The sequence below is a fragment of the Mustelus asterias genome, chromosome 7 (assembly GCF_964213995.1).
Source record: "Mustelus asterias chromosome 7, sMusAst1.hap1.1, whole genome shotgun sequence".
NCBI lineage: Eukaryota > Metazoa > Chordata > Chondrichthyes > Carcharhiniformes > Triakidae > Mustelus > Mustelus asterias.
Window position 1 is genome coordinate 41,086,997 of NC_135807.1, and position 9,922 is coordinate 41,096,918.

A 9,922-nucleotide genomic window follows, 5' to 3' on the forward strand; every position below is an offset into this window, starting at 1 on the left:
GGGTTCCATCAATCATGTATGAACTTCACTGAACGATACTAATAAACCAGTTGGGTTTTAACAACAAGCTGGAAAGTTTTTTTTGTCACTTTTTTGTGCTGGTCAGAAATTGAATTTCACAACTTGCTATGGAAAGCATCCTTTCTCGTTGTATCACAGCTTGGTATGGCTTCTGCTCCACCCAAGATCGCAAGAAACTACAAAAGGTCGTGAATGTAGCTCAATCTATCACGCAAATCAACCTCCCATCCAGTAATACTGTCTACACTTCCTGCTGCCTCGACAAAACAGCCACCATATTTAAGGACCACACGCACGCCAGACGTTCTCTCTTCTACCTTCTTCAGTCGGGAAAAAGATACAAAAGTCTGAGGTCACGTACCCAACCGACTCAAGAAAGAGCTTCTTCCCTGCTGCTGTCAGACTTTTGAATGGACTTACCTTGCATTAAGTTGATCTTTCTCTCCACCTTAGCTATGACTGTGACACTACATTCTGCACTCACTTGTTTCCTTCTCTATGTATGGTATGCTTTGTCTGTACGGCGCACAAGAAACAGTACTTTTCACTGTATACTAATACAATAATAAATCAAAACAAATCAAATCAAATCTACATAGGTAGAAAGCTGGAAAACATCTGCAGCAGAGCTGTGTGCGTGTGTGTGTGTGTGTGTGTATATGCTCTGCTCAAAAATGGAACTAAGACTGGATTGCATGACGCACTGCACTTCTAGTGATGTCATGTTGTTATCCCTTAAAGGCATATTACAACAAATTGTGGTGTCAACATCTCCCATTGCCTTGCTCCGGAAACTGTTTACAGCAATACATCAGCTGATCGCAGAGATGCCAGGTGGGATACCATTCCCTCAAACCCCGCACCGAAATCTAGCCAAGAAGTAGCCAAATTTTATTTTATTTCTCTTTTCGAACAGTTAGATAAGATATAGGCCAAAATTTCACTGCCCCACCCACCATGGGAATCAGAGCGAGCGAGGGGCGGACAATGGGAAAGTCCATTGACCTCGGGTGGAATTTTACGGTTTCGGGACGAGCGAGGCTGTAAAGTCCCGCCCATAGTTTGCACTGTGGTGGCAGAGGATGAGGTTGAAGGAAGTTCTTTTATTGTTGAATTTTTAGTCATGCAAAACAATAATAACCTCTGTGGAGAAAGGCATTAATTTGCATACACTAAATTTACCAAAAGAAAGCCATACACAAATTTATATTTGGTTTTTAATCACAGTACAGAAACGAATACTACTTAGCACTGAATGTGTATTAAAATCCGTAAAAATAACCCTCACCCTTCTCTTCAGCACCAACTAACTTGCGCCAATCTGCTTCTTATATTGCATCATCATCTGGATCATCGCGATTAACATCATCTGCAATCTTTTTGTCATTGTTTCACAAATAATCATTATCTGTCTCATCAAGTGCACCGGAGTATCTCACATTTCCTGAATGATTTGACGACAGCAGGTTATTTATCAAAACGTTGGCTGGTTTAGAGGACGGGATTCATTGAAACACATTAATCTGGCAGCACTGTCGGGAGCATCTATTGTTGTTTTGCTGGCATCCTGCCTCCGAATGGATTCATAGCTGACAGTTTTTCCTCACCTCAAATGGCTTTATAATATGTAAAATGGAGCATGATACCAGAGGATACTATGTTTAAAATTGTTAGGATCCCGGACCAGGACCCCAAGGTATATTATGAAACCAGACCAGACTCCAATAATGTTTTGCCATAAATATGAGGATAGGATATTTCTTTCGAGGTATGATTCCACTGATAAAGTTGGGATCTTTTATACTAAAACAAACTTTATTTAATAACACAGTTTAAATATAACCCCACAAATAAAGCAGCTTAACCATTAACAGTTGAACAATATTTGAAAATGAAAAGGAAACAATTTTAATTTCTAACTTATTACTGTTTCAGTTCCAAATAAGCAACATTCCTCTTCCAGGCTTAAATTTCACTTTACATATAGCTAGCAGCCATAAATGTATTTGCTATAATGAGTGTAGACAGTCTTGAAGCTTTCAGAGCAGCTTGAAAAGCTTCTGCCTTCAAACAATTCCCAGCTAGAACTAACTGCTTTTTGCAAATCCAGGTCCCTGGTCCTATGAGGCAGCAGTGCTAACCACTGTGCCACTCTTATATATATATATATATATATATATATATATAACCACTGTGCCACTCTTATATATATATATATATATGTCCATAACAATTGCACTACTGCCATTACAAAATATAGGTAATCTAATACTAAGGTAAAGTCACCATAGTTCCTGATGACCATGGGCTGCTTTCTCCTTTGAGGACTGATAGGTGGTGATTTAACCTGAGGATCACCACACCTCAGGCAAGGGGCAAGGTTGAGAAGGCAGGGCCTTCATGAATAACCTCAGCCGGTATGAGAATTGAACTCATGCTGCTGACATTACTCTGCATCACAAATCAGCCATCCAGCCAATTAAGCTAACCAACTATTACTCAAATATATGCAGTAACTGTTTTTTTTAATGTAAAATAAAACCCTTTGAAATGCAGTCTCATTTTTGAGAAAACAACAGGGAGGTCACTTAAATAAGAACAGAAATTTCAATAACACAATATGCTATTGTGGTTGACAGGTATTATTCCTCTCGGGCTGTTGAGATTAGTTTATATTGTTGTTTAATAGCCTTGGATGCACAATTGTTTCAAATCCCCTAACATGCTCATTGAACATTTGTCACATATATGTCTACGTTTTTTTCAACATGCTGCATTCAAAGCCTAAAGAATAGATTCCAGGATTTTAACAAGCTGTTGCTGTTGTTACATTCCTGTTTTTGACATGATTCTTTGAAGAACTTATTGTTTAAACTGAAAAAAAGACACTGGGCAGAGCAAAACTCGCAGGCTGCAAAGAAAATGCCTCCAATTTTGTGTCAAAGTACATCTGCTCTCCCGAGACAGGTTCCCTGTTGGTATCAAACTTAAGGCAGTGATGAGAACTGCAAATCGTCAACCAAGCCTCTTGGTTCCAGCATTCCACCAAATATGTGGAATGCTGCCATAAAGACACATCATTCTTGCACCAAATACTATTTAAATGGAGAGAGACTGTGGAACCCAGCGGTGCAAAGGGATCTGGCCGTTCTGGTACATGAATCACAAAACATTTGTATGCAGGTACAACAGGTGATTAGAAAGGCAAATGGCACGTTGTTTATTATAATGGAAATGGAGTATAAAAGTCAGGATGTTTTGCTACAGTTGCTGAGACCACATCTGGAGTACTATGAACAGATTTGATTTTCCTTTCCTAACAACATTGTGTGTTTCTACAACATATGGACTGCAGGGAAAGACAGTAGACAGCATCCTCTCAAGGGCAATTAGGGATGGGCAATCAATGCTGGCCTAGTCAGCAATGCCTGCATCCCATGAACGAGTATAAAAAAGAAAGGATATAATTGCACTGGAAGTAGTCCAGAGAAGGTTCACTTGACTGATTCCTGGGATGAAAGGATTGTCTTCTGAGGAAAGGTTGGACAGGTTGGGCCTATATCCATTGGAGCTTAAAAGATTGAGAGGTGAGCTTATTGAAACATATAAGATTCTGTGGGGAGTTGACAAAGTTGGATAATGAAAGGATGTTTCCCCTTGTGGGAGAGAAATAGGAGACACTGTTTAAAAATAATGGCTGGGATTCTCCCCAAACAAAATAAGTGCCCAATGGGCACTCTGCACAGTCTTCAGCAATTGGCTTTGCCAGATCATTTGACTGCTGCCTAGCTGAGGCTCTTATGCCCCCTAAGAAGCCTGTCTGTCTCTCCTACCTAATGCACCTATTCTTTGAGCAGGCAAAATAAATAATATTCCTTTATTGCACATTGCACTTAGCACTCGATGAACTGATGAATGGTCTTGGGGTAAAATGGCCTCACGCGCTTTGACCGCACTTTATTTTTTATTTGCCTCCACACAGCCTCACATGTGGAAGTCAGCATGTCAAACCATCCCAGTGCTGCCTAGGAACATAGAAGCATAGGAGCAGGAGTAGGCCAGACTGGTGAATATTTGAAATTCTCTACCCCAGAGGGCTGTGGAAGCTTAGTCATTGATCATGTTCCAGACAGAAATCAGCCCATTGAGCCTGCTCCACCATTTAATTAGATCATAGCTGATTATCTTTTTTTTAAGCCCAAGCTTGAGTGCTGAAACCCCCTTTGTGTCTGACAACACCGTGGGGCCTACTCGTCGCCAGCAACTTATTACTTTGTGTCTCTGTTTTTCCCTCTGTGGTTTGTGCCAGCATAGACCTACATGGTGCAGACCGATCATCTGACTTATGTCTATCAATGGTGGGTATTTGTCTCCCCATCTGCTTAATGGTTTCCCTCTGCCTGAAAGGCCACAAAGTTATTTCCACATTCCCTCCAACGACTCAAGACCCTGCATTCATGATCAAGTAATCTTAAATAGTCTGGAACCACTTTCAGTAAATGATCTTTAGATGTTAATAGACTTCATCCCTTGTAGTCAGTTATTTTATGATAATGTCACAAACATTTTCACTTTTATGACTAATTCTTTAAGACCATGAAATTTTAATACCGTTAAGGTTAAGATTGCATCCCTCCATGTGCCAAAGGGATGATATAGTGTTAATGAAACTTACCAAGTCTGGCCCTTCCTACTAATTCAAATAGGTTCCCAAAGCTTGGAAAACATACTGTGTGAAAGATTGGTAAATTTACCCTCCACATCACAAAATGAAGGCATTCACTTCATAGAAAGAAATCATAGAAATCCTACAGTGCAGAAGGAGGCCATTCGGCCCATCGAGTCTGCACCGACCACAATCCCACCCAGGCCCTATCCCCACATATTTTACCCGCTAATCCCTCTAACCTACACATCCCAGGACTCTAAGGGGCAATTTTTAACCTGGCCAATCAACCTAACCCGCACATCTTTGGACTGTGGGAGGAAACTGGAACACCCGGAGGAAACCCACGCAGACACGAGGAGAATGTGCAAATTCCACACAGACAGTGACCCGAGCCGGGAATCGAACCCGGGACCCTGGAGCTGTGAAGCAGCAGTGCTAACCACTGCGCTACCGTGCCGCACTTATTACATATTATATTCCTGTGATCTGACAGAGGACGAGAAACAGCCAGAGACAGACTGAAATGAAAAGTTGCACAAACATAATGGGTTTTTTTATTGAAACAACTTCTTCAGATTACCTGCTGTTCCTTGGAGACACCGTCTGCTGGTACAATTCAGTATGGTAACTTCAAGTGAACAACATGTACAACATTGCACTTTTCAAAACACTAATATACAACATCCCTTCCATTTTTATTAATTAAGAGTCACAGCATGTTTCAATGATTTGTTTCCAAAATATAAACAATAAGCTGAAGCATAACTTGAACATTCTCCCATATTGTAGATTTGTATTAACAATGCATTCACTTTTATACAATGAAATGTAAGGTATTTTCTCATGCAAGTAGGAGATCGTCTAACATGAGGTGTGATCACATTTATCTCAAGTTCTTCATCTGAGATGTTGATGTAGGGATCAGATTCAATGCTTCTAAATGGTGTTTCCAGTGCTTTGAAGAAAGATGTATTTAATATGATGATTTGTGAACCACTTTTAGCAGAGATCATTGATTCTTTTGCTGGACACAACAAATGGCTGAATGCCATTAAGAGTTGTTAGCTTTCCATTACGATCATCATATTTCACAGGCACTTCATCTCCTGGCATTAGTGGTGTAGCAAATGTTCATAGAAACCCTACAGTGCAGAATGAGGTCACTTGGCCCATCAAGCCTGCACTGACAACAATCCCACCCAGGTCCTATCCCTGTGACCCCAAGTATTTACCCTGCTGGTCCCCCCTGACACTAAGGGGCAATTTAGCATGCCTTAGCCACCTAACCTGCACATCTTTGGAGTGTGGGAAGAAACCAGAGCACCCAGAGGAAACCGAAGCAGACGCAGGGAGAACTTGCAAACTCCACACAGTCACTCTTCTGGTCTCAATTGTGTTTGATTACATGTTGACCATTAGCTCTGTGGAGTAGCTCAGGAAGATGTCTGCACATAGGATGTCCGAAGCAGAGTGTAGCTGAAGACTCACCAGTAGTTGAGTGAGGAAAGGAAAGCGATTCAGCACTTCCTTCCATGACTGGCTCTCAACTGGAGTTGTATCTATCAATTTTACCAGGTTCGCATAAATCTCTAGACTTCTCCATTAGCTCTTGGCGAATGGAGTGTGATTTTTTTAATGAGTGAAGCCTAGATAGTTTGTAAATTTACTGAACTCATGTCTGTTTAATGGGGGTCCATTGCCACTTCTTACCATTTGAGGAATCCCAAAAAAAGCAAAGATCTGATCAAGCTTCAGGGTGACTGCTTGTGTTGAAGTAGTTGTAACAACTTCAAAGACAGGGGCCGCCATCTTACCATTTCGCCCCGCCGGTCGATGGGCGGGTTGAGCTGATAAGATTGCAAGTGAACCGAGAAACCAGGTTCACCGAGAAGCCAGGATTTCTCGCCTCTCGCGATCTTACCAGCACTGGATATCCAGCGAGATTGGGCACAAGGCTGACCTCAATACTTTAATTCTATTTAAAATAGAATTTAAATATTACAATTGAGCCTGGGCTCACTTGCCTCTGCTGCCTCGCCAGTGAAGGTTCTCTTGGGCGAGGCTCACGTGTGGTTCCTATCAACAAGGACGAACCATTGTTTGTCCTTGTATACAGCCTGTTAGTGTGATTCAGTCCACTCCCATTTGGTGGTCTCTTTTATCAAGTCATGTCGAGGGGTAGATAGAGCAGCAAGGTCAGGAATTAAGTGACTACAGTACATAATGAGTGTTATTACACTCCAGATTCCTTGCACAATTGTTGGATCAGCGGCATTTGCGATGGCTTCATCTTTCCATAGATCAGATGTTGCTCAGTGACCGCTGAACAAATGACTGAAGAATTTTATTCTGCTTTCACTGAACAAGCATGTGTCTTTGTTCAAGGTGAGGTGACATTCTCTAAGACATTGTAGGCATACACACAAGCCTGTCCGTAGCACACATTCAATGTGACCAACGATGAGATTGTGATCACTGATGAACAATGTGCCTGCAAATCCCTGAGCACAGACTGAATCATGTGCTGAAATATCTCAGCGGCTAAATGAACTCTAAAGTATTGGGGTGGCACGGTGGCTCAGTGGTTAGCACTGCTGCCTCACAGTGCCAGGGACCTGGTTTTGATTCCCGGCTTCGGTCACTGTCTGTGCAGAGTTTGCACATTCTCCCCATATCTGCGTGGGTTTCCTCCGGGTGCTCCGGTTTCCTCCCACAGTACAAAGACGTACGGGTTAGGAGGATTGGCCATGCTAAATTGCCCCTTAGTGTCAGGGGGACTAGCTAGGATAAATGCATGGAGTTCTAGCAGACGCAGCATGGATTCATGAAGGGAAAGTCGTGTTTGACGAATTTACTGGATTTTTATGAAGGTGTAATGAGTGCAGTTGACAGAGGGGAACCGGTGGTTGTGGTGTTTTTGGATTTCCAGAAGGCTTTTGATAAGGTGCCTCACAAAAGGTTGCTGCAGAAGATTAGGGTACACGGAGTTGGGGGTAAAGTGTTAGCTTGGATTGAGGATTGGCTATCTAACAGGAAGCAGAGAGTTGGAATAAATGGGTGCTTTTCTGGTTGGCAGTTGGTGACTAGTGGTGTGTCGTAGGGATCAGTGCTGGGGCCTCAACTGTTTACCATATACATAGACGATCTGGAGGAGGGGACCGAGTTTGCGGATGATACAAAGATGAGTGGGAAAGCGAATTGCGTGGAGGATGCGGAAAGTCTGCAGAGAGATTTGGATAGGCTAAGTGAGTGGGCGAGGATCTGGCAGATGGAGTATTTTTCAAATTGACATCGAGCCAGCCAGGAGTCGAACCTGGAATCTTCTGATCCGTAGTCAGACGCGTTATCCATTGCGCCACTGACCCATTGACAAGTGTGAGGTTATCCACTTTGGAAGGAATAATAGTAAAATGGACTATTATTTAAATAGTGAAAAATTACAACATGCTACTATGCAAAGGGACCTGGGGATCCTTGTGCATGAATCGCAATAACTCAGTTTGCAGGTGCAGCAGGTGATCAAGAAGGCAAATGGAATGTTGGCCTTTATCGCGAAGGGGTTGGAGTATAAAAGCAGGGAGGTCTTGCTGCAATTGTACAAGGTACTGGTGAGGCCACAACTGGAGTACTGTGTGCAATTTTGGTCCCCTTATTTGCGGAAGGATGTAATGGCCTTGGAGGGAGTACACAGAAGGTTCACCAGGTTGATACAGGAGATGAGGGGGTTAGCTTATGAGGAGAGATTGAGTAGATTGGGCCTGTACTCGTTGGAGTTTAGAAGGCTGAGGGGAGATCTTATAGAGACATATAAGATAATGAAGGGGCCAGACATGGTAGAGGCAGAGAGATTCTTTCCACTTAGAAAGGAAACAAGAACTAGAGGACACAGCCTCAAAATAAGGGGGAGTTAGTTCAGGACAGAGTTGAGGAGGAACTTCTTCTCTCAGAGGGTAGTGAATCTCTGGAATTCTCTGCCCGTTGAAGCAGTGAAGGCTACTTCGTTAAATATGTTTAAGTCACAGGTAGATAGATTTCTGATCAATAAGGGAATTAAGGGTTATGGGGAGCGGGCGGGTAAGTGGAACTAAACCACTATCTGATCAGCCATGATCTTATTGAATGGTGAAAGGGGCTAGATGGCCTACTCCTGCTCCTATTTCTTATGTTCTTATGTTCCAGGGATACAGCCTGGGTGGGATTGTGGTTGGTGCAGACGCGATGGGCTGAATGGCCTCCGTCTGCATTGCAGGATTCTATGATTCTATTGAAAAAGTTCAGTGTGAGTGCAGAATAACTCAATTTGTCTGCAAGTTTGGTTTGATGGTATCCTGCATTGAGGTTAGGTTAAGTGAAGTGTTTAGCACATCCATTATCCTTATAATATCAGCAATTGCCATGTTAAGTGTCTTTCTCATATGGTTTAGCTTGGTGAGCACATATTAACGCACATTCTCATTTGGTTCACATTCTAGGGTTCCTTGATAGCTTGTATGAGTAAAACCCCTCAATGGATAGGCCCATCTCCAACTTCCTCAATAATGGCAAGTAGATGCTGAAGTTCCTTCTCAGTCTGTTGCTTGATATGAACTGTTATTCACCATCTTTGATAGACTACCTGGGGCGCATTGGGGTCCACATGTTACATGCATGTAGCACCTTTCTGTTTGCCAATGTCAATGAAGTGGTTAGCATAAAATTCAAGAATGTTGTTGGTATCCGTAGAAATTGAGTATGTAAGGCAATCATGTGCAGATCTGTTGCTTTGTGAAATTGTGTTACATTCTCCAAATATGACATACAACTCGTTCTGGTGGCCTTGAATGGCAACTTTTCAGAAGTCCCAAAAATGTTCAGAGGTTTGTCACTTTTATAAGGGAAAATGTTTGTATTTCCTGATTTGAGGTTTCTTGGATGTTTTATCTCCAATGACATTGACAGCTGCTCCTGGATCTATGAGCACATCTACCTCCAAGCAGCCAATTGTCCCTGTCACGCGTGGGTGGTTGCTGCATTGTGAAAGAAAACACAAAAGTATGTTCAGGGTTACCTGCCCCGACTCTGGCTAAATTCTCTCACCCTTTTGCTGTGGTATGCATATGTGACGCTCCCCTGTTGGTAGTGGCCGAGTAGTTGATTAGTTATTGAACGACAAACATGAGCAAGGTGGTTTAGTTTTCCACCAGCTTGCATTAGCAGTAGCAGGACACGCTGTCAATGGAAACATTGCCTGCA

At 42.4% G+C, this 9,922-nt stretch overlaps 1 non-coding gene across 1 annotated transcript; it reads right to left on the minus strand.

Annotated features, from left to right (window-relative positions):
• Positions 1-7,982: 7,982 nt before the first annotated feature.
• On the minus strand, positions 7,983-8,055 carry trnar-acg (transfer RNA arginine (anticodon ACG)). The gene has a single exon. It is a non-coding gene; the product is annotated as a tRNA-Arg (tRNA).
• Between the last annotated feature and the right edge of the window lie 1,867 nt (positions 8,056-9,922).